Here is a 22405-nt window from a genome sequence, read left to right as displayed (position 1 = left end):
ATGAAAATAGCCCTAGCTTCAACTGGGGGCCAATCTGAATTTTTCTACGGATTGTTTCTTTACAAACCACATAGTTTAGCTGTGATAAAATAAGGGCCTGAACCACCAGCTTAAACTGGATTAATTCTAAATAAGCATGAATACTCTTCAATTTGATCAATATTTCTAAGACTCTCTGGGTTACTGCGTGTATCTGAGGGAGGAAATCAGTTATGTAGCACAGGAAGGACAGAGGTTAAAAACGAGGTTTTGTGCCGAAAAGAACGAAGCAAAAAAGAGATGCTGAGGGCATAACTTGCTATTTCAAAATTGGGAAAAAGTACTTATTTTAAGCATATCTCATAAAGACAACATTGGAACCTATGTGTCTTTGCATTTCCTTCTCTTCTGTCCCCTCCCCCCACCACCATGTTAAAAATCATACCTTTACATGTAGGGATGCCCAAGCCTCTCCAGCTGAAGAAGTCCACTGCCCGAGCCACCTTCATGCTTTTTTAGCAGCGAGGAAGTTGGTGGCATGCTTCCAGACACCGACATTCCTCGCTTATGCTCAGTTCATGGGCATAAACTGAGCATGTGCGTGGAATATTGGTGTTGGTGGCTAGAAGCATGCCACCAACTTCCTCATTCTGAGGCAGCATGAGAAGAGGGGCAGCAGACCCCTTCAGCTAACAGGAATTGGGCATTCCTACCAGTCATTCAGTAGGTGCAGAAATGGGGGGGGGGGGGGGAGAGGGGATTTGAGCCAAAAGTGGAGGAGTCGCAAGCCCCCTCAGTCTGTAATTTTGTGTGTATTTTTTCACACTAGTGCATATAGATTATAGACTAGTGCAGTTACACATGTAACTTCATTGCCTAATTAGCTGCTAATTGACACTATAACAACCAATAAACGGTGATTATTGAAGTTAATTGACACTAATTAGCCCTAATTTTCAATTATACACGGAACTCCATTTAAACGCTATTCTTCAGTGCTAGTTTACGTTTATATTTATTACAGCTTGATGAATCACGTTTTTTAAACATATAAATCAAAGTGATGTAAAAGTAAAATATGAAAAGAATGCCAGTCATAAAAAGAGAAAGAGTCCATTCAAAGCAGAAGACAATCAACCAAGAACAAACAACTCCTTTTGTTGCCTCACCCGTCTGGTGCAGCCGCTCTGCACCACAGAGACACATTATGAAATGAATCTATTAAAAATATGTTTTCAAAACAGCCTTGAAAAGAGGTTCTGAGAAGGGTGAGAATTTTCCTATAATCCTTTTATGCACACATGCAAAATAAAGTTTCATATTTAAAAGCAGGCTGTCATGAGGTGGATTAGGAATCTGAAATGATGGGAGGAGTAAGGTTGAAGGTTTACCTAGAACGCCCAGTACCCTTGCATAGGTTGTGCTGGTGGGCACTTTTGAACTTCTGTGCTCTATGCCACATGGCCATCCTTATAAATCTTGGGGACACAACATTTCCGAATAGACCTGTTGTAGGTTAAATTCCAGCCTTGCTGGACATGTCTTTCTTTCTCACTATTCAGATGTTCTGTTTACAGCATGTAGACAGGAGGACGTTTTGTGATGAAGAGGATTTTTTGCACGTTCCTGTGTGTGTGCATCATATATCATGGAAGAGGTGTTTTTTTCATGCTTGTCTTGAGTTATTGAAAGGACAAGGCTGGTTTTCTTGGTCTGGTGACATGGGCAGAATTCCTTAATGTCTAGACAAAGCTGCGTCCTCCACTCCCTAGGCTTGCTGAAAAATTGGGCGAGTGTGAAGCAGAGAGAGCGTCATGACCTATCACACAGGCCCTGTGCCTTTGTTATTGTAGATGTTTTTCATTTGAGCAAACCTGTTCCTAATTTATTAAAAGCCTTCCTATGGTACGATGCAGTTCTTGTGACAAATCCATATAAATCCATCTGGGAATGCTGCCACACCTTACACCTGGTGTGACTCTCATACCTCTTACAGAAGCAAGACAGGCATACCAATCCAAAAACATAATCCTTCCATTAAGAAAACGTCCAAAACACTTTGTAGACTGCAATTAAAGGTGTAGGAGAGATCAGTTTTAGCACATTAAGGGATCCTTATACCAAAATGAATTAAGCTATTGATGCGTGAATTAGGGGATGTTAAAAGCCAGATTCAATGAATGGCACCCCAAATTAGACGCTGTTAGGATCCCTGCTGCACAGAGCGCTCTTTACCAGGGGCGTAGCCAGACCTCACGGTTGGAGGGGGCCAGAGCCCGAGGTTGGGGGCACATTTTGAGTGCCCCCTAGCCGCCTCCTGCCATACCTCGCCCCCCACCGCCACGCCTTGCCTCACCCCCCACTACCTCACCCCCCCCCCGCCTCGCCTCCTTGCCGCTTCCTCTCACAAATAAATACCTTTGCTGGTGGGGGTCCCCAACCCCCGCCAGCCGAAGCCTTCTTCAGCGCCGGTCTCCAGTGCAGCCACGTTCGCTGCCCTGCTCTTCTTCTTGCACAGGAGAAGCAAGAAGAAAGAAGAGCAGGTCAGCGAAGGCGGCTGTGCTGGAGACCGGAATTGAAGAAGGCTTCGGCTGGCGGGGGTTGGGGACCCCCGCCAGCCAAACCAGGGGCCAGGATGAAATTTGCGGGGACCCAGGCCCCCATGGCCCCCCCACAGCTACGCCCCTGCTCTTTACACAATTCTGTCTAAGCACACTTCTTGTACCTAACCGGGTGTGATCAATTAGGCCTGGCAAAATCTGGTGTAAATGCTCACACCTAACTGAGGGGCCCTTTTATAAAGTGGAGGTAGGCCCAAAACGGGTTTACTACACGCTAATCTGGAACTTCGCAGGCCCAACGCAGGCGCCGGCGGTAGTTCCATTCCCAGCACGGGCCATTTGCCTCAGTGTGGAAAATTGTTCCGTATTTTGCAGTGCGGCGCTAACCTGGTGGTATTCAGGCAGTGCTGTGTGCTATTTAGTTACCACCAGGTTAGCTCAGGAGCCCTTACTGACACCTCAGTGAGTGGCTGTAAGTGTTCCCCCTCGCATGACCACGCGGTAAGAGCATTCTTGCCGCATGGCCATGGCTATTTTGAGGCATTTTTACCCGCTGCGGTAAAAAGGGCCACAGCGCACGGCAAAAACAGCCCCTGTCGCTAGCACAGGGCCCTTTTTACCGTGGCTTAGTAAGAGGACCCCTGAGGGCAGTTAGGTGTGCAAATGCAGGTATTCTATAACCTAATTTCTGAGACCCGTGCCCCTCTCATGGCCACAGCCTCTTGGAGTTGCGCAACCATCAGACTCATTTTCAAAAATGTCCAAAAAGTGACATAAGTGATGTTTATCTCACAAAGACGTCCAAATCAGTATTTTAGAAACCTATTTTTAGACGTCTTTCTCTGAAGTCCGTCAGAAGGACGTCTGGATCTCAAGGGGGCGTGCCAGGGGTGTGTTCAAGGCGGGACTTGGGCGTTCCTAAGACTTAGATGTCTTTCAGCCATAATGGAACAAAACAAAAACGTCCAAGACTAAAACTTAGATGTTTTGAGCTAGACCTGTTCTAATAACAAATAGCTGCAGTGGGAATTGAGCCCACTTCCCCAGGATCACAATCTGCTACACCAACCACTAGGCTACTCCATACAAGAGGTGCCCCAAATGACCAGATGACCACTGGAGGGAATCGGGGATCACCTCCCCTTACTCCCCCAAATCACAAAACATTTTTCCAAACAGCATTTTCAAAAGGAAAAGATAGACTTTTTTTTGTAGAAAATGACCTTTCCTCTGATTTTGGACCCTTTACAAAAAATGTCCAAATTCAGACTTAGATGTCATATCCAAAAATGCCCCTTGTGCATTTGTTTTGCCCAAAGTCACATGGAGCAGCAGTGGGAATTAAACCCATGTTGCCAGGATCAAAACCCGCTGCACTAACCTTTAAGCCACTCCTCCTCTGTTTTGGATGACTTGCATTTGGACATCTTTTGTTCGAAAATGGACCAAAAAAAAAAGGACGTCCAAACCACAAAACGTCCAAATCACAAGATGTGTATGGCATTTTCGAACACAAAAGATAGACGTCTTTTTCGAAAATGACCTTCTTTGTAAAACTTCCAAATTCTGATTTAGACGTTCTTTCGAAAATGCCCCTCCATGAAATTTAGGCACACATTATAGAATAGAGCATAGGGCAGATCCATGCTTAACTCCTAATTACTGCCAATTAAGTGCTTGTTAAATGCAAATGCAGTGCAATCCGCTTAAGTGCAAGGGTCTGGGACCAAAGAAATACATGCAGTTAACGGAGCATGCACTTAACCGTTGTGACCCAAAGAAGCTTGACATCTGATAAACATATGTACAGTACTGTTTATTATACGTACAGTATACAGTCTCCATTAACTGACGTTAGGCTTACTTGAAGTAATCAGGCATAGTCCTCTGTACACTCTTGTGTTTGTGAGTTCCATAGACTACGTCTGCCAGACGATAAAAACTGTCATAGCACTGACATCCAGTGGCCTCCAGATAGGCCCGCATGGTGTTGAGACTCTCCAGCTCTCTTGCAAAAGTGACAGGAGGTTGTTGAATTTCATCAGCATGTGCCTCGCTGCTCATTTCATCATCAGCCGTTGCTTGCGTGTAGGCGCATATCTCAACATCAGTGCTGTCGTCAGCTGTTTGTAGATCATAATCAACAGCTACGTAGTGATGAAACTCCTCTTCAGTAGCACCGGCTGGGATGTCAATAGCCTGTTCATCTGACGCGTTTGCAACATCTGCATCTGTTTTGTCCCTCTCCACATCCTTAACAAAGCTTGCCCGCTTGTAGCAGTTCACAATGGTTGCCTGTGTAACATGATTCCAGGTTTCTTTCTGCATATGTAGGGAATCCAACAGTGACAGATTACGAGCCAGTTCAACAGCACGTTTATCCTTTCCAGTCTGGTCATCCATGAATTTGCGTTAGCCTTGTATGACACAGGAAGTTGCTTAACATTCTTGAAGCAACGGGGCTGTTTGCTCTTTCCAATGATGAGTGGTTCCAACTTCTCACTCCCATCCATATTGCAGCAAAGGAGGATCGTTTTACTTCCTGTAGTTTCGGCTTGTTTGAATGCAAGTGTTCCATCAGGAATCGCTCGCCAGTAGAGACCATTTTCATCAGCATTGAAAATGTCACGAGGTGCAAACTCGTTCAAGATAGTAGGAAGAAATGAAACAGCCCAATTTTCAGCACCAAAGTCATCAGCGTCTTGTTTTTCACCATGCTGTTTCTTGAATTTTATGTTGTTCCTCTCCTTCCATCTTTCCAACCATCCAACAGTGGCTTTCAGCTAGCTGATTAGCTTTCTCCATAAGCAGTGGACCACTGACAGGAAACTGTCTGCTCCTGACTTGAGAAAAACACTGAAGAAGAGCATCTTCTACATCCTCAGCTTTTCCCGCCAGTTTACGTTTCCTGTGTGGATTTGTATTGTTTTGCCAGTCTTCCAGAAGCTGATCTTTCTGCTTCAAGATACGTGAAATTTGACTGGGATTGATACCATATTCTTTAGCAATAGATGCTTGACTTTGTTTTCTAATTTTTTAAGAACTTCCATTCGTTTAGCTAGTGTTAAAGTCTTACAGTTGCACGATGATGACTCCGACTCCAGTGTACACTCTAACAGCTTTCTTTTGCTTATTCTGCCTGTGGCAGTTAACCAATGAGATTTCAAATTTATCGCCCCTTTGTCATGTGCCAATCGGCTTCCATATTCCGCGTGTGCGTTTATGCGGAGTCTTTCCTGTAGAGGAGTGGTCTTAAACCATGCATATAAGCGAATCTTTCACTTATCAGTGGTGCACTAAACCAAAGTTTGTCCCCATAGAAATTGATGGCGCCAAAAACGGGACAGAAGTACGGCATGCAGTTAAACAGAGCATGCGCTTATCTGACGTGCACTTAAATGGAGTGCACTGTAATTGATTGTTAACACAGAAATTAAGTAATTAGTTTACACGCAGATCTAGGGTCTGCACCAAAATTTGGGAACCTATACAGAATCTGGGGGTAAGTGCAATTGCAGGAGCATGTTAACAGCTACCGCAGTGGCGTGCGCTAATTCGCACATTAACTTCATATTGTGTTGGGGGCAGGGGCAGGGACTAGGTAGGTTGTGGACGGAGAATGGGCGTGGATTGCACAGTGAGGTGAGTGCACGGTAATTCACACAAGCTAACTTTCATTTGTGCAGTGAGCGTGACCTCATTTAGCATTTCCTGCAGCTGCACTAATTGTGGCCAGGTTCCACATGCATTAATGCACATGTCCATGTATTAACTGCAGAGGACCTTCTGGGCATGCCCCTAACCGTGGGGGTGCAGCCGTTGCACCTAAAATGCACTGATTTTTGCTGCTAGGGCATTTTAAATTCAAAAGCTTAACACACTTGAGTAAAGGACTCCCTGAGCTACCAACAGAAAGGTCTGAACTAAATCTAAATACATGAACTGCAGACCTTCTCTGTCTTCATCAATCCATTTATCTGCTAGGAAAAAAAAGCACACGGAATACAGAAAATGCCTGCTGCGATAGCGTCATTCTCTGTTCTTTTTATAGATCCTTTACAATGACAAAGGCTCAGGCTTTGTTAACAGTGGGGTTATAATTAGGATAGCCAGGAGTACAAAGATGAAAATGAGAAACAGGAGAGCATACTTGGCCATAATGGAGAAGTCTTCCCTCCTGGGCTTGTATGTTAGATTTGATTATATAGCCTGATCTCAAAATGAGTTACAGTCAGGTTTACAAGATACTTCCTTGTCTTAGTGGACTTACTTTGTACCTTTGGAGAGTGGAGGCTTAAGTGAGGTAGACTGTGGAGAGTTAAGTGATGTGTCCGAGATGACAAGGACCTTAAGTGGCAGAGGTGGGAGCTTCCCTTGTTCTCAGCCTGCTGCTTTAACCGCTAGGCTCCACCTCCACTGTTTTTCTGCTTTGAGGTCCCTAAAGCCCAGTTCTCCTAAAAATGTACAAGAAATGAAATATCTCATGTGCTACATGGAGTTTGGAAGCTTTAAGCTATGTATGCTCTAAACTTTTATTGTAATCACTATGGGTGGTGGGTGGTGGTGGTGGAGTGAAGTGACTGTGGGTGGGAGGATTTAAACAGATTCCATCAAAGAATTAACCCATTAGTGGCCAGTGTTCCCATACGGGAACAAATCAATTTGTTCCCATATGGCTTATTATGGGAACATTGGGCACTAATGGGTTAATGAGTTGCATGTATAGATTGGGTGCTAAAATTTGCATAGCACTTTGTCCAGGCATTATAAATTCCTGCCTCTTTGTTTTCATATGACGTGAACTGATTTTAACACTTTTTAGTTATAATTTATATTTCACCTTAGATTTCTTTTTCAAGTACTAAAGATTTGTTTGATCCCTATTTGTCTTTCAGCTCAAAACCTTAGAGGGACATAAATCTTCTGGAATATATATGCACATATGTGTGTGTGTGTTTTCATTACAGAGGCGGTTCTATAACTGGGTGCCTCCATTTTTATATCCTGAGGATGTGAGGTAGAAGTTTATTCTATAACAGAACCTAGGTGCCTCTGTTCTCTCTAAGCTGAGCGGGAGTCCACCTATAGTTCTGCCAGTGGGTGGCGCTGTTTCACTGTCACATTTCCAATAGGGAGGGACAGACAAGCTCTGCAGGACTCCAGGGAACCTGCCTGTCCCTAGTGATTGAAAACACAATATTGAAGCACTGCCACCCACTGGCAGTAGTGCAGTTGGAGGACTCCCGCTCAGCTTAGAGGGATCAGCGCTAGGCGCCACCATTCTATTTTAGAATTCTAGTGTAACCCAATATCGACATTACTAACATTTCGGCACCCACAGTTGAATGAGCTCTAGACCTGGTGTAAATCTGGGTGCCTAACTGTGGCAGGGACATACGTAACTTCCAGTATTCTGTAGTTTACATGTGTAAGTGGGAGCCGGGCTTGTGTGCCACCCATGCTCCGCCCCTTTGTACGCCACTGTTCCCTCTAAGCTTAGCGGGAGTTCTCCACCTACAGTCCTGCCAGTGGGTGGCGCTGTTTCACTCTCACATTTTCAATAGAGAGAGATAGGCAAGTTCTGCAGGACTCCAGGGTTCCTAGAAATTGAAACACAATATTGAAGCACCACCCCCTACTGATAGCAATGCAGATGGAGGACCCCTGCTCAGCTTACAGGGAACAGTGATGTTCACCCCCTTGCAAATTCATACTGTTCCCGAAATTCTGTATAGGTCACCCCAAGTTAGGCACACAATTTTGCACTCGGATCGCAGATTTGCATGAAAAGTAATTGGTAATAGCAACCGATAATTGGCCTTAAGAAGGGCTAATTGGCACTAATTACTGGTTATGCAAATATCTGCTCTCTGACTCTATTCTGTAACCTGCGCATCAAACGGCAGATGATGTTTAATGTGAGCAAGTGTAAAGCGATGCATGTGGGAAAGAGGAACCCAAACTATAGTTACGTGATGTAAGGTTCCACATTAGGAGTCACCGACCAGGAAAGGAATCTAGGTGTCATCGCTGATGATACGTTGAAACCCTCTGCTCAAAGTGCAACGGTGGCTAAGAAAGCAAATAGAATGTTAGTTATTATTAGGAAAGGAATGGAAAACAAATATGAGGACATTATAATGCCTTTGTATCGCTCCATGGTACGACCGCACCTCAAATACTGTGTGCAGTTCTGGTCACTGCATCTCAAATTAGAAAAGGTACAGAGAACGGGATGGGACGACTTCCCTATGAGGAAAGGCTAAAGCGGCTAGAGCTTTTCAGCTTGGAGAAAAGAAGCCTGAGGGGAGATATGACAGCGGTCTATAAATAATGAGTGGAGTGGAATGGATAGATGTGAATTGCTTGTTTACTCCGTCCAAAAATACTAGGACTAGGGGGCACGCAAAGAAGCTAGAAAGTAGTAAATTTAAAACAAATCAGAGAAAATATTTCTTCACTCAATGTTTAATTAAACTCTGGAATTCGTTGCCAGAGGATGGTGGTAAAAGCAGTTAGCTTAGCAGGGTTTAAAAAAGGTTTGGATAATTTCCTAAAAGAAAATCCATAAGCCATTATTAAGATGGACTTGGGGAAAATCAGCTGCTTATTTCTAGGATAAGCAGCATAAAATGTATTGTACTGTTTTGGGATCTTGCGAGGTACTTGTAACTTGGATTGGCCACTGTTGGAAACAGGATGCTGGGCTTAATGGACCTTCAGCCTATCCCAGTATGGCAACACTTATGTACTTATTTGCATTTATCTCATGTTCAACTCCAAAGGGGGTGTGGCCAAGGGTGGGGCATGGATGTTACTACTACTACTACTACTTAACATTTCTAAAGCGCTACTAGGGTTACGCAGCGCTGTACAGTTTAACAAAGAAGGACAGTCCCTGCTCAAAGGAGCTTACAATCTAGGATTTAAGGGTGGAGTTATAGAATGCTTCCATTTTTGCGCCTAACTAACACTAGACGCGAGCAATTACAGCAGCTTTTGGCAGGCATAAATGCTCGTGCCTATAGTTAGGTGCAAAAATGACTTAAGCTAGTATTCTATAAAGACAGTTCAGCTCGGACCTGTCTTTCTAGAATTTGTGCTTACCGTGCACCATCCTGACCCCTGACGTTGGGCAGCAGAAGAGAGGGTTCAAAATTACACAAATAAGAACAGCAAAAAAGAATGGGTCTTCAAGAGTGGAACAAATCAAGAGTCCTTTAACGAATAGACCCGACACGGCATTTCAAGATGCGGTTGATTCTGTGTTTTTTGTCCGTTATCCCATTGGATTTATTTGCTGCGTCTGAGCTGACATATGTAACCAGTGCGCTGTGGCGCTGTTAGTTGCTCTGCTTATGATTCTGTTTGCATGGTTTATTGAGGAACACTAATTTTTGGTTGTGTGGTTTTCAAAAGTTCATACTCTAATTGACCCCTGATGCAGGCATCCACACACCGAAACACGACCCATGTCGGGATAGTTTACAGCGGAAGAAACAAAAAACTACACCCAACGGCAACAGAGAATCAGGCATTTTGAAAAGATGCCTGCTTAGCCAATTATTACCCCGGGAGCAGGTATCTAGCTGAAACAACTTTGATTCTCTGTTGGCGTTGGGTGTGGTTCTTTGCCTCTTCAGCGCTGTAAACTGCAAATGCAGACAAGTGCTCATTATTTATATTTATAAATTTTAGATTTTTTACATTTTGAATGAAGGTTATTTTGTTCACAAGTAGCGTGGGTAGGAGAGAAAAGTGACCGGAAATAAAATTTGAAGTCCAAATTTGGAATAGCTTTGTGCTATAGCAGGTCCAATGACCCTTTTGTTAAATTTCGGATTTCCTCCCATTTTTATTTTAATTTTATTATTTTTGTTTATTCTATGTGTGTAGTTTGTTGACATTTTTTTTTCAGTTAGTGCCACGTATTTCCTTCACCTTTTTTTGATAGTGTTTAACATTTTGGGAGGTTCTTTGTTCCCTTTTTTGAACGTATATTTGTAGCGTGAGCAGAGTGTCCAGTAGAGAGGTGACTTCGGACTTTTAAAAAATAAATACCTTTCAAAACACAAAACAAGTCTGTGAGTGGTCACATAGTTGAATCGAGACAATGAATTGTGCATGGCGATACTTAGCAAGCCTTGACTGGCTGGGGTGAAAGAAGGAATACAGAGGATAGCATGAGATGCTGCAGCCATTTTCCTGCCGTTGCCAGTTGTCCTCATATGGAGGTACTTAACTGTATTTGGTTTTTAAATTATTTAAGTGAGGAAATGGCTATTTATAAATGACACTGTGCCTCTTGCTTGTTCCCCCCCCCCCCCCCTTGCTTGATGTTGCTGTCACGGCAGTTCTTAGAAGCTGAGAGCGAGCCCCTGCATAAAATGTGTAGCTGTTGCTTACAGTGTGAATATTTCATTAGCCCGGTAAATTGATGGTTATGAGAAATCTTTGCTTCTGGGTTTGTCTCTCTGCGGAGTTTCTGTCTCTGAACTATCAACCACCGTGTTTAAATATTTGGACTGTGCAGTTTCCAGAAGGTTTAGAAATAAAATTGAGAAAGATAAAAGGAGGAGAGGAGAAAGAAGTGAAGACTCTTTTGTTTCTTGTGAGCTGGCTGGAATTTGTGTCACGTTCATGGTTTTATCACTTGCTGGTTGCAGACTTTAGATCAGTTTAGTGTATGTTCTTTAATTCTGAATTACTCACCAGCTGCCCATAGATACAGTTTATATTTTTCACTCCTTGGTATTCCCCAACCCATATGACATGCTTAAGCGGCAGGGTTGGTGTTAGACATTCAGGGGCCCAGAGAGAAGAAACTGGGGAGGGAACCCAAAAACCGGTTTTCAGCCTATGTCTTCTTTAGCTTGAGGCATGTTTTGGGCGCCTTATGGTATAGGGGCCCAGGGCAATTGCTCTGTTTGACACCCCCTAAAGCCGGCCCTGTCAAGCGGTACTGGGAACCCTTCTCCAAGATGATCTCTCAGTGCCATCCGCTGCTGCCAGCAAGGATTATTATTGCATCCTCAGTCTTCCCAAGATCAAGCATGTTGCCTCTTCAATAAACCCAACCCTAGTCAGCTGTGATGGACACCACACTCAAACCTGAGTCTATGTCGCCAGGGCTAGATTTAGCACAAGGAAGACAGAGCAATTGACCAGGACCTCTGCATCACAAAGGACCCCATTGGTGAAGCTGAGTGATTGTTTGTCTGTTGATTTATACCTTTCAAATATTTGAACATCTGTATCATATCACCCCTGTTTCTCCTTTCTTCCAGGGTATACATGTTCAGGTGAGCAAGTCTCTCTACACGACTTGCTACTCAAATCCCATACCATTTTTGTTGCTTTTTTCTGAACTGCTTTAAGTCTTCTTACATCCTTAGCAAGATACAGCCTCCAAAATTGAACACAATACTCCAAGTGGGGCATCACCAATGACTGGTACACATATCTATTAATTGGCTCTAATTAGTGTTTTAAGAACAATTAATAGATCCTTAGCAACAATTTAGTACTAGTTAACATAAGAACATAAGTATTGCCATACTGGGACAGACCGAAGGTCCATTAAGCCCATCATCCTGTTTCCAGCAGTGGCCAATCCAGGTTATAATGCGTTGTATCATTCCATGGTGTGACCGCACCTTGAGTATTGTGTCCAATTCTGGTCACCGCATCTCAAGAAAGATATAGTGGAATTGGAAAAGGTGCAGCGAAGGGCGACGAAAATGATAGCGGGGATGGGACGACTTCCCTATGAAGAAAGACTAAGGAGGCTAGGGCTTTTCAGCTTGGAGAAGAGACGGCTGAGGGGAGACATGATAGAGGCATATAAAATAATGAGTGGAGTGGAACAGGTGGATGTGAAGCGTCTGTTCACGCTTTCCAAAAATAGTAGGACTAGGGGGCATGCGATGAAACTACAGTGTAGTACATTTAAAACAAATAGGAGAAACTTTTCTTCACCCAACGCGTAATTAAACTCTGGAATTCGTTGCTGGAGAACATGGTGAAGGTGGATAGCTTGGCAGAGTTTTAAAAGGGTTTGGACGGTTTCCTGAAGGACAAGTCCATAGACCGCTACTAAATGGACTTGGGAAAAATCCACAATTTCGGGAATAACATGTATAGAATGTTTGTACGTTTGGGAAGCTGCCAGGTGCCCTTGACCTGGATTGGCCGCTGTCGGGGACAGGATGCTGGGCTTGATGGGCCTTTGGTCTTTTCCCAGTATGGCATTACTTATGTACTTATGTACAAGTACCTGGCAAGATCCCAAACACAGTTCAATACATTTTATGCTGCTCATCCTAGAAATAAGCAGTGGACTTTCCCCAAGTCCATTTTAATAATGGCATATGGACTTTTCTTTTGGGAAGCTAGCCAGACCTTTCTTAAACCCCGCTAAGCTAACTGCTTTTACTACATTCTCTGGCAACGAATTCCAGTGTTTAATTACACGTGAATAAAGAATATTTTCTCCGATTTGTTTTAAATTTACTACTTTCTAGCTTTATTGCGTGCCCCCTAGTCCTAGTATTTCTGGAAAGAGTAAACAAGCGATTTACATCTACTCATTCCACTCCACTCATTATTTTATAGACCTCTATCATATCTCCCCTCAGCTGTCTTTTCCCAAGCTGAAGAGCACTAGCCACTTCAGTCTTTCATCATAAGGAAGTCGTCCCAGCCCTTCTCTGTATCTTTCTAATTCCACTACATCTTTTTTGAGATTCGGTGACCAGAATTGCATACTATATTCGAGGTGCGGTCGTACCATGGAGCGATACAAGGTATTATAATGCCCTCATTTTTGTTTTCTATTCCTTTCCTAATAATACCTAACATTCTATTTGCTTTCTTAGCCACCGCCTCATACTGAGTAGAGGGTTTCAATGTATCATCAACGATGACACCTAGATCCCTTTCCTGGTCGGTGACTCTTAATGTGGAACCTTGCATAACGTAGCTATAGTTCGGGTTCCTCTTTCCCACATGCATCTATTTGCACTTGTTCACATTAAATGTCATCTGCCATTTAGATGTCCAGTTTCCCAGTCTCGTAAGGTCCTCTTGTAATTTTTCGCAATTCTTTTACGATTTAACAACTTTGAATAACTTTGTGTCGTCAGCAAATTTAGTTACCTCACTAGTTACTCCCATATCTAGGTCATTTATAAATATGTTAAAAAGCAGCGGTCCCAGCACAGACCCTTGGGGAACACCACTATCTACCCTTCTCCATTGAGAATACTGACCATTTAACCCTACTGTCTGTTTTTTATCTTTTAACCAGTTTTTAATCCACAATAGAACACTACCTCCTATCCTATGATTCTCCAATTTCCTCTGGAGCCTTTCATGAGATAAATTGTCAAATGCCTTTTGAAAATCCAGATACACAATGTCGATCAGCTGACCTTCATCCACATGTTTGTTCACCCCTTCAAAGAAATGTAGTAGATTGGTGAGGCAAGATTTCCCTTCACTAAATCCATGTTGGCTTTGTCTCATTAATCCATGCTTTTGAATATGCTCTGTAATTTTGTTCTTTATAATAGTCTCTACCATTTTGCCTGGCACTGACGTCAGGCTCTCACTGAACCTCTGGAACCTTTTAAAAAAATTGGCGTTACATTGGCCACCCTCCAGTCTGCTGGTACCATGCTTGATTTTAAAGATAAATTACATATTACTAACAATTGTTCTTCAAGTTCATTTTTCAGTTCTGTCCGTACTCTGGGATGAATACAAATTAAGTTACGCACAGAAATTCATACTGTGCACAAAATTCTGAGCCTATCTTTAGGCGCCATTATAGAATCTGGGAGATAGTGGGTAACTTGAGAACTTCTGTCTCAATGCAACTTTCACGTGATAAATTGGCAAATCTGGAAGAGGTCAGTAGGGTACGAATGATAACCAACAAAGAAATAGATAGGTTTTTCAAAATATTGCCCCTGGAGGTTAATGTTTCTTCCTGTGGGTTCAATATGTTTTCAGCATCGTTTGAATGATGGTTTATATTTATTTGAGTATATGCAAAATGAACCTTCAAGACAATCGCATGTGGCTCATTCATGGCTACTAGAGCAGGTGATTGCGCTAGAGGGCAATATTCATTTGAGATTGGATCATGTGAGTTTAGAAACAAACAGAGGTTCTGTTTATTTTGCAAATACTCAGTGATTTATTACAGAAAAGAAGATGGAAGATCGTAAATCAAAAAGAGCTTAGCATTGATTTTCCGCATTAAGGGTTATAAGTTAGACTTGCAAATTGAATCAAATGAATAATACACCTACATTTTTATAAGCATAATTTTAATTTCAGCTTAAAATGTTGTTACGTGTTTTCTATATTGTTTGCCCACAATATTGGGATGTCAGATGCAGGTTAGTGTGGTATGAGAACGCCCCAACATTAGAGGAAATCTTTGATCTCATTTATCTCAAGCATTTTTCCATTCCTCTTGTTACCTTTCCTCTCTCTCTCGTCCCTCATGGTCTTTTCTCTCCCTGCTTTGTTTTTATTAAATATGTGATGGTAAAGAGTTGAGGTCAAGTAAAGTTCATCAGTGGAAAAGTCTTTCCATAATCCTGTTCGCCGGACCCTTACTATAAACGGATGGGGTGTCAGACTTGTGAGTTCTTGTACCAAGTAGAGCGCTGCTGAGGCCTGTACTCGGACCAGGTTCTGCTTGGCGGCCTGGTTTCACCTACAACCCCGGGTTTCACCTGCGCTGACCGCCGTTCCCCAGAGGTTGAACCTCTAGGTGCGGGCGGCCTGCAGGGCTTACGAGACGGAGCAGGAATCGGGTGGTGAACCTAACGGCCAGACAGGCAGGAGGCAAGAGAGTGATCCAGGTACAGGCAAAGTCAATAGGGAAAGGGAAATGGGACTTGATATACTGCCTTTCTGAGGTTTTTGCAACTACATTCAAAGCGGTTTACATATATTCAGGTACTTATTTTGTACCAGGGGCAATGGAGGGTTAAGTGACTTGCCCAGAGTCACAAGGAGCTGCAGTGGGAATTGAACTCAGTTCCACAGGATCAAAGGCCACTGCACTAACCACTAGGCTACTCCTCCACTAGGCAGGCAGCAGACAAGGGGCTACTCCTCCACTAGGCAGGCAGCAGGCAAGGGAGTAATCCACGAACAGGCAATGTTAACAGGCAGGCAGCAGGCAGGGGAGTAATCCAGGTATAGGCAATGTCAATAGGCAAACAACAGGCAAGAGAGTAATCCAGGCACAGGTACAATCAGTAGGCAGGCAGCAGGTCAAGAGAGTAATCCAGGTACGTGCAAAGTCAGTAGGCAGGCAGTAGGTCAAGAGAATAATCCAGGCACAGGCAAAAATCAGCAACGAGGGACAAGTAGAGAAGAAGCACACTACTGAGCAAGTAACACCTACCAAAGTAGAAGCCGAAGCATGGAGTCCAGGAAGACCTCAGCTGATAAAGTGCTGGCGTCTGACGTCAGCAGGGACCAGCAGGGAGAAGGAGCACAGCCACAGGACAAGAGCAGGGGAAGGAGGAACCAGAAGACCAATAGGAGAGAAGCAAGGGAAGCCAGGCAGAGAGAGAGAGCAGACTCAGGTGTGTGGAAGCAAAGCAATCAAGGAGCCTGCAGCCAGAGAAGAACTACACACACATGGCTCAGGGCTGTGCCAGCCAAGTGTGCGTGTCGACGGGACCCCGCACAGGTATGACATGGGGCTACTTACATGCACACATGAATGAATTACAAACCTGCTCTAAACAATGCCTTAGAGTACTAAAAACAATTTCCGTTCTTTTGTGACAGGAGGAACTTTTCAGGTCTTTTGATTTACTAGGGGGTAGATTTTTAAAGGGATCTAGTTGCCCAATTGTGGAGTTAATCGTCTAGATCCTGGGGTGGGTGAAAATTTGTCTTGCAGTGAGCAACTAATACTAGTCTCTTATTTTGACTACACTGCTAGCTTAAGCCACTGAAGAAACGGAAATATTTTGGAGGTGATTTTGGATCAGAGGAAAAACTTACTGTTGATACTTGCCTATTAAAAGCTGAGATGCAAAAATTTGACTCCAGCACACTTTAATATAATGGATAATTGTATTGAATATTGCAAAAAATGTTTTTAAAATCTCTTTCAAAACCTTCTTCTTGTTCAAAGTCTGCAAGGTTCTTTGAGAAATTTTGGTATGTTGTTGCAAGCAGGAGACCATATTGTAAACACAAAACCAGCTGATGCAGTGAAAGAACTAATACCCCAGTCTGGTACTTCCCTGGCTTTGTCATTTGAAGTCATAAATGAATAGCTTTCCGAAGGTACAGTACTGCCGTTTTGGTGGCACTTTGAAATCCAGCTGTTCAAATCACTCTCAAGAGAGGCAAATGGCGGAGCTCTGTGCCGACATGATTTCTTAGATTTTGGCATCTCTTTTAATTTGGATTTAATTTTTCTTCATTCTCTCACTTGTTCTTTGTGGGTGTTAAAATCTCTGTTAGTGACTGAGTTGTTTGCTTCCTCTGCTCTTTGAATAACTTGTAACTTAAATGCCACGTCGTATGCTGATCTTTTACATTTTCCAGCAAGACTCTTCATTCTAAAGCTTCATAGCAGTGGATAGAAAGAAATAATTGATTAATTTTAATTGAGGTCCTAAAAGGCTAGATTCTGCGGGCCCTGTTTATTAAGCAGCGTTATAGGCGCATTAACATTTTTAATGCACGTGCTAACCATGTACGTGCCTACAATATCCCTATAGGCAGCCTACATGGTTAGCGTTTGCGCTAAGTGAAGGTGCGCTAAAAACACTAACACACTTTAGTAAACAGGGCCCTATATATGGTGCCAAAAAAATTGACACTGAAAAAAAGCGCTATTCTATAAGCCGCACTTAAAGTTAGGCGTGGTTTATAGAATGGTGCTTACAACCGGGAATCGTACCTAACCTTAGGCACTGCCATTTGCAGCAACTGAAACGTGATGCAAATGTACGCATTAAATTAGGCACGTATCCCCGTTATTTTGTAACAGCAGGTGTTAATTTAGGAACACCTCCATTACGCCCACACCCCCTTTTCAGATCACACCTAAATTTACAACACAGGTATGTTAATTAAATCTAATTATGCCAATACTTGCTTGTTAAAATGCAGTTATTGGTGCTAATCAGCTCATTTTTCAGGGCCCCTTTTACCAAGCTGCGACAAAATGGGGTCAGCGCTGGCATTGGCGCGTGTTTTACACGCATGCCGAGGTCCCCTTTACCACAGCTGGTTAAAAGGGATGTCTCGTTTTCCTTCAGGAAATGGCCGGGAGCGGCAAGTAAAGCACTTGCCGCACGGCCATTTCGGGGGGGGGGGGAGCCCTTACTGCCTCCCATTGAGGTGCGGTAAGAGCTCCCATGTTAACCCGGCACTGCTCGATTATCGCCAGGTAGAGACTATTATAAAGAGTAAAATTACAGAGCATAGTCAAAAGCATGGATTAATGAGACAAAGCCAACATGGATTTAGTGAAGTGAAATCTTGCCTCACCAATCTATTACATTTCTTTGAAGGGGAACAAACATGTGGATAAAGGTGAGCCGGTTGATATTGTGTATATGGATTTTCAGAAGGCGTTTGACAAAGTACCTCATGAAAGACTCCAGAGAAAATTGGCGAGTCATGGGAAAGGAGGTGGTGTTCTATTGTGGATTAAAAACTGGTTAAAAGATAGAAAACAGAGAGTAGGGTTAAATGGTCAGTTTTATCAATGGAGAAGGGTAGTTGGTGGGGTTCCCCAGGGGTCTGTGCTGGGACCGCTGCTTTTTAACATATTTATAAATGACCTAGAGATGGGAGTAACTAGTGAGGTAATTAAATTTGCTGACGACACAAAATTATTCAAAGTAGTTAAATTGTGGGATTATTGTGAAAAATAAGAGGACCTTACGAGACTTGGTGTCTAAATGGCAGATGACATTTAATGTGAGCATGTGCAAAGTGATGCATGTGGGAAAGAAGAACCCGAATTATAGCTACGTAATGAAAGGTTCCACGTTAGGAGTCACCGACTAAGAAAGGGATCTAGGTGTCGTCGTTGATGATACGTTGAAACCTTCTGCTCAGTGTGCTGCTGAGGCTAAGAAAGCAAATAGAATGTTAGGTATTATTAGGAAAGGAATGGAAAACAAAAATGAGGATGTTATAATGCATTTGTATTGCTCCATGGTGCGACTGCACCTTGAATATTGTGTTCAATTCTGGTCGCCACATCTCAAAAAAGATATAGTAGAATTAGAAAAGATACAGAGAAGGGCGACGAAAATGATAACGGGGATGGGACGACTGGGCCTTTTCAGCTTGGAGAAAAGATGGCTAAGGGGAGACATGATAGAGGTCTATAAAATAATGAGTGGAGTGGAACGGGTAGACATGAAGCGTCTTTACGCTTTCCAAAAATACTAGGACTAGGGGGCAAGCGATGAATCTACAAAGTAGTAAATTTAAAACGAATTGGAGAAAATGTTTCTTCACTCAATGTGTAATTCAACTCTGGAATTCGTTGCAAGAAAATGTGGTAAAGTCGGTGAGCTTAGCAGAGTTTTAAAAAGGTTTGGACGGCTTCCTAAAGGAAAAATCCATAGACCATTATTAAATTGGACTTGTGGAAAATGTTTTGTACTTTTTTGGGGATCTTGCCAGGTATTTGTGACCTGTATTGACCACTGTTGGAAACAGGATGCTGGGCTTGATGGACCTTTGGTGTGTTCCAGTATGGCAATACTTATGCACTTATATATGTACTTATGTACTTTGAAGCCTGTTAATGAACTGGACTGTTATTTATGTTTGAGTGATGCAGACGACGATATTTTGATTTTTTGGGAAACAAGCAAACATGCTGGCCACAACTGGCAAAATTTGCATGGGGGATCCTGTACTTTCCTGCTACCAGCACATCTTCTGAGAAGACATCTTCTATTTCAGGAAGGACTGTGGAAGACAGGAGAGCTAGACTGAATCCTGAGATTGTTGATGACTTATTTATCCACAGATGGAAAAAACATAACAGTGCCTCATAGGGCATATTTCTCTCCCATTAGGGCATACAGAACGGGTTGTATTTTGTACCCCTGGACATTTTAACAGGGTGGATTAGCATTCTTTGGGTTAGTAGAAATCAGCTATTGTTGGGGTTGGAAGGGTAGAGGTTGGTGGTGGTGGGGTTATTATAGTTGTTATTGTTTTCTATTTTTGATTTATAAATAGTTGCACAGCACATTGTTCCTTTTTATACTTTAATAAAAAGATTTAAATATAAAATCATAAACGTTCACGGCTTCTGCAGATGAGGACAGAGCCCGCGGGGTTGGGGCAGGAGAGAGATAGAACTTGTGGGGATGGGGTGGGGACAGAACCCACGGGAATGGGGCGGGGATGGGGACAGACTTGTCATTCTCTACTCTGATGCTCTGTATATGATGAGCACAGAAAGGAGTGAGTGATGATTCTAAAGTATAGTTAAAAGAGTAGCCTTGAAAGGGAAGGAGTTGATATGGCAGGAGTGAGGCCTGGGTTTTCCCCGTGCGCTGTGTGCAATGACCTCAGCGCACATGTGTGTGGTTGCCAGCTTGTGCTGGGAACCAGGAGGTCCATTTTTAAAGATATTTTAAGCCCAAATGGACTCCGGAAGGAGTGCTGACCCCAGAGGTAAGGCTGGGGAAGCCTGGGAATGTTTTCCGTGGCCTGCTTAGGGAAATGGCTGGGGAGCGGATGGCTTCGTGCAAGCTAGGGTGTGTGCAGAAGTGAGGAGAGGAGGAAGATAACATTGGGAGACATTTGGAGACCCTGGCAAGGTAAGGGAGTTGCTGGGAAGAGAATTTTACTTAAAGTAAAAAAAACAACAACTTTGAAATGGGTCAGTGGGCACGGGATTGCAGCCTGTCACTGGCTCTCGGCTGCAGTTCTCTCATGCTGCTGCGGGACAGGGACCGTTGGATGGGAAGGCTGACTGAGGCAGACATATAAGAGTTGGTGCCTGTCATTAAGAGATTAGAAAGGAGTAGGTTGAAGAAAATGTGGTAATTATTGAATGCTTGGTGAGAGTGCGAATGGTTAGCTAATATACTGAGTCCGTGGTGTTTTATAGCTCAGAGTAGGGTGACCTGACAGCATTTGTGCAGGGATGTGAGGCTAAAGATATATTAACATTAATATTGTGCCACATTTCCGAGAAGGAGTGGAAGCAAAACCTTTGTGCTATAAAAAATATGGAACATTAAGAGGTTGTTTTGAACTTCATCTGTGCTCAGACAGTTTAAAGTCTGTTTGCTGTTCTGCACAAGCAATATAATGAACAGTGGCAAAATGAAATTTCTTTTAACTGCAGTCTCATTGTTGCATGAGAGGAAATTAAGCTTTCTGAGATCTACAGAGATTCCTGAAAAATAGTGGTTTCTGAATCTGTAGCTTGCATTGCTGAACATTTGCTGTAATAGTTAAAATGAGAGCAACTTAACTTATGGCTGTTGTGGCATGGATGAGTGTTAGTTATTGTGGGAGGGTTCGTTTAGGGACCCGAATTTGCCTTTACTTTGGGGATAGCTAGACAGGAAGCAAATATAATTCCTTGGAACTTTTAAACACCTTAGCTAGGAAATAGGATTCTTTTGTTAATTTGTGCAAAGACAGGTCAGTAGGTACATAAGGTGAAGACTTCTGAGAGGCTAAGAAGAGTGTGCTAATACCCAGTGTAAAGACAGAAGAAGAGAGGTGTTACAAGAAAGCTTAAAGCCAAGTTAAGTGTCCTCCGAACTAAAGACTGGGGCCCAGATGCATCAACCAAACGTTAAAAAATCTAAAACGTAAAAGTCCTTAACGAATTTTAAAAAACGAAGAATGCACCAAAAAAACAAGCCGCACATGTTCGGTGCGGTATTGTAAAGTACAATGCATCAAACTGGTGTAATCCCCGTCGTTAATCGGCCCCTAAAGCATACGCAGAGCAGCCAAACGTTATGCTGGCTGCTCTGCGCATGCCACAAACGTCAAAACAAACAAAAAACCCCCAAAACATAAACACGTTGAAAATAAAAGGGGCAAAGGCACTCGTCAGGAGCGTCCTGTATGGACGCCCCCCCCTCCCCGTAGGAGGGCCCAGGTCAGAGAAGGAGAGACGTCCTGAAGACTCGCGGCGATCAGATGTTCTTCTTGCCCATGCAGCGTCTTCATACAGAGGTGAGAGACGCTGTGCGGGCCCGGTAAGGCGGAGGGGGGTCCGGTGGAGGGGGGAGTGGCGGCGATGACCTCAGGGAGGTGGGGCACGGGGGCGGAGGATGGCGGGAGGTGGAGCTGTGGGAGAAGGAGAAAGAGAGAGGAAGGGAGGGGGGCAGGGCTGCTAAACTTTTGATTTTTGTTTTGATTTTTTATTTAATGCAGGGGGAAGTGGGGAGCAGCGGCGACCTCGGGCAGGGGGGGGGGCAAGGGCGTCCATACAGGACGCTCCTGACGAGCGCCTTTGCCCCCTCTCGATCCTTTTTTGCTTGATTTTCTTTTTTATGCAGGGGGAAGCGGGGAGCCACGTGTTTGTGTGGGTTATTTATATTTTCAAACGTGCCAGCTTGGATTTTTATGCTACAAGGAGAAGCGGGGAGCAGTGTCTGTATGACAGCTCAGGCCTTAACGACAGCTCTGACCTCACGTTAAATATTTCACGGTAAATGATTCGGTGCAATCGTCGGTATGGTTAGTGCATCCCGAATTGTCCACATTGCAATTGTAAGTGACTCGTTTGCATTCCGTTTTCGTTAGCTGCTAGCGTCGTCGGAAAATGGCCTTTAATGCATGCTACGAATTGTCCATGAATAATATAC

Source organism: Microcaecilia unicolor, chromosome 9, assembly GCF_901765095.1.
Source record: "Microcaecilia unicolor chromosome 9, aMicUni1.1, whole genome shotgun sequence".
NCBI classification, from domain to species: Eukaryota; Metazoa; Chordata; class Amphibia; order Gymnophiona; family Siphonopidae; genus Microcaecilia; species Microcaecilia unicolor.
The sequence above is the reverse complement of the archived record's forward strand: the minus strand, read 5'-3'. Positions refer to the sequence as shown.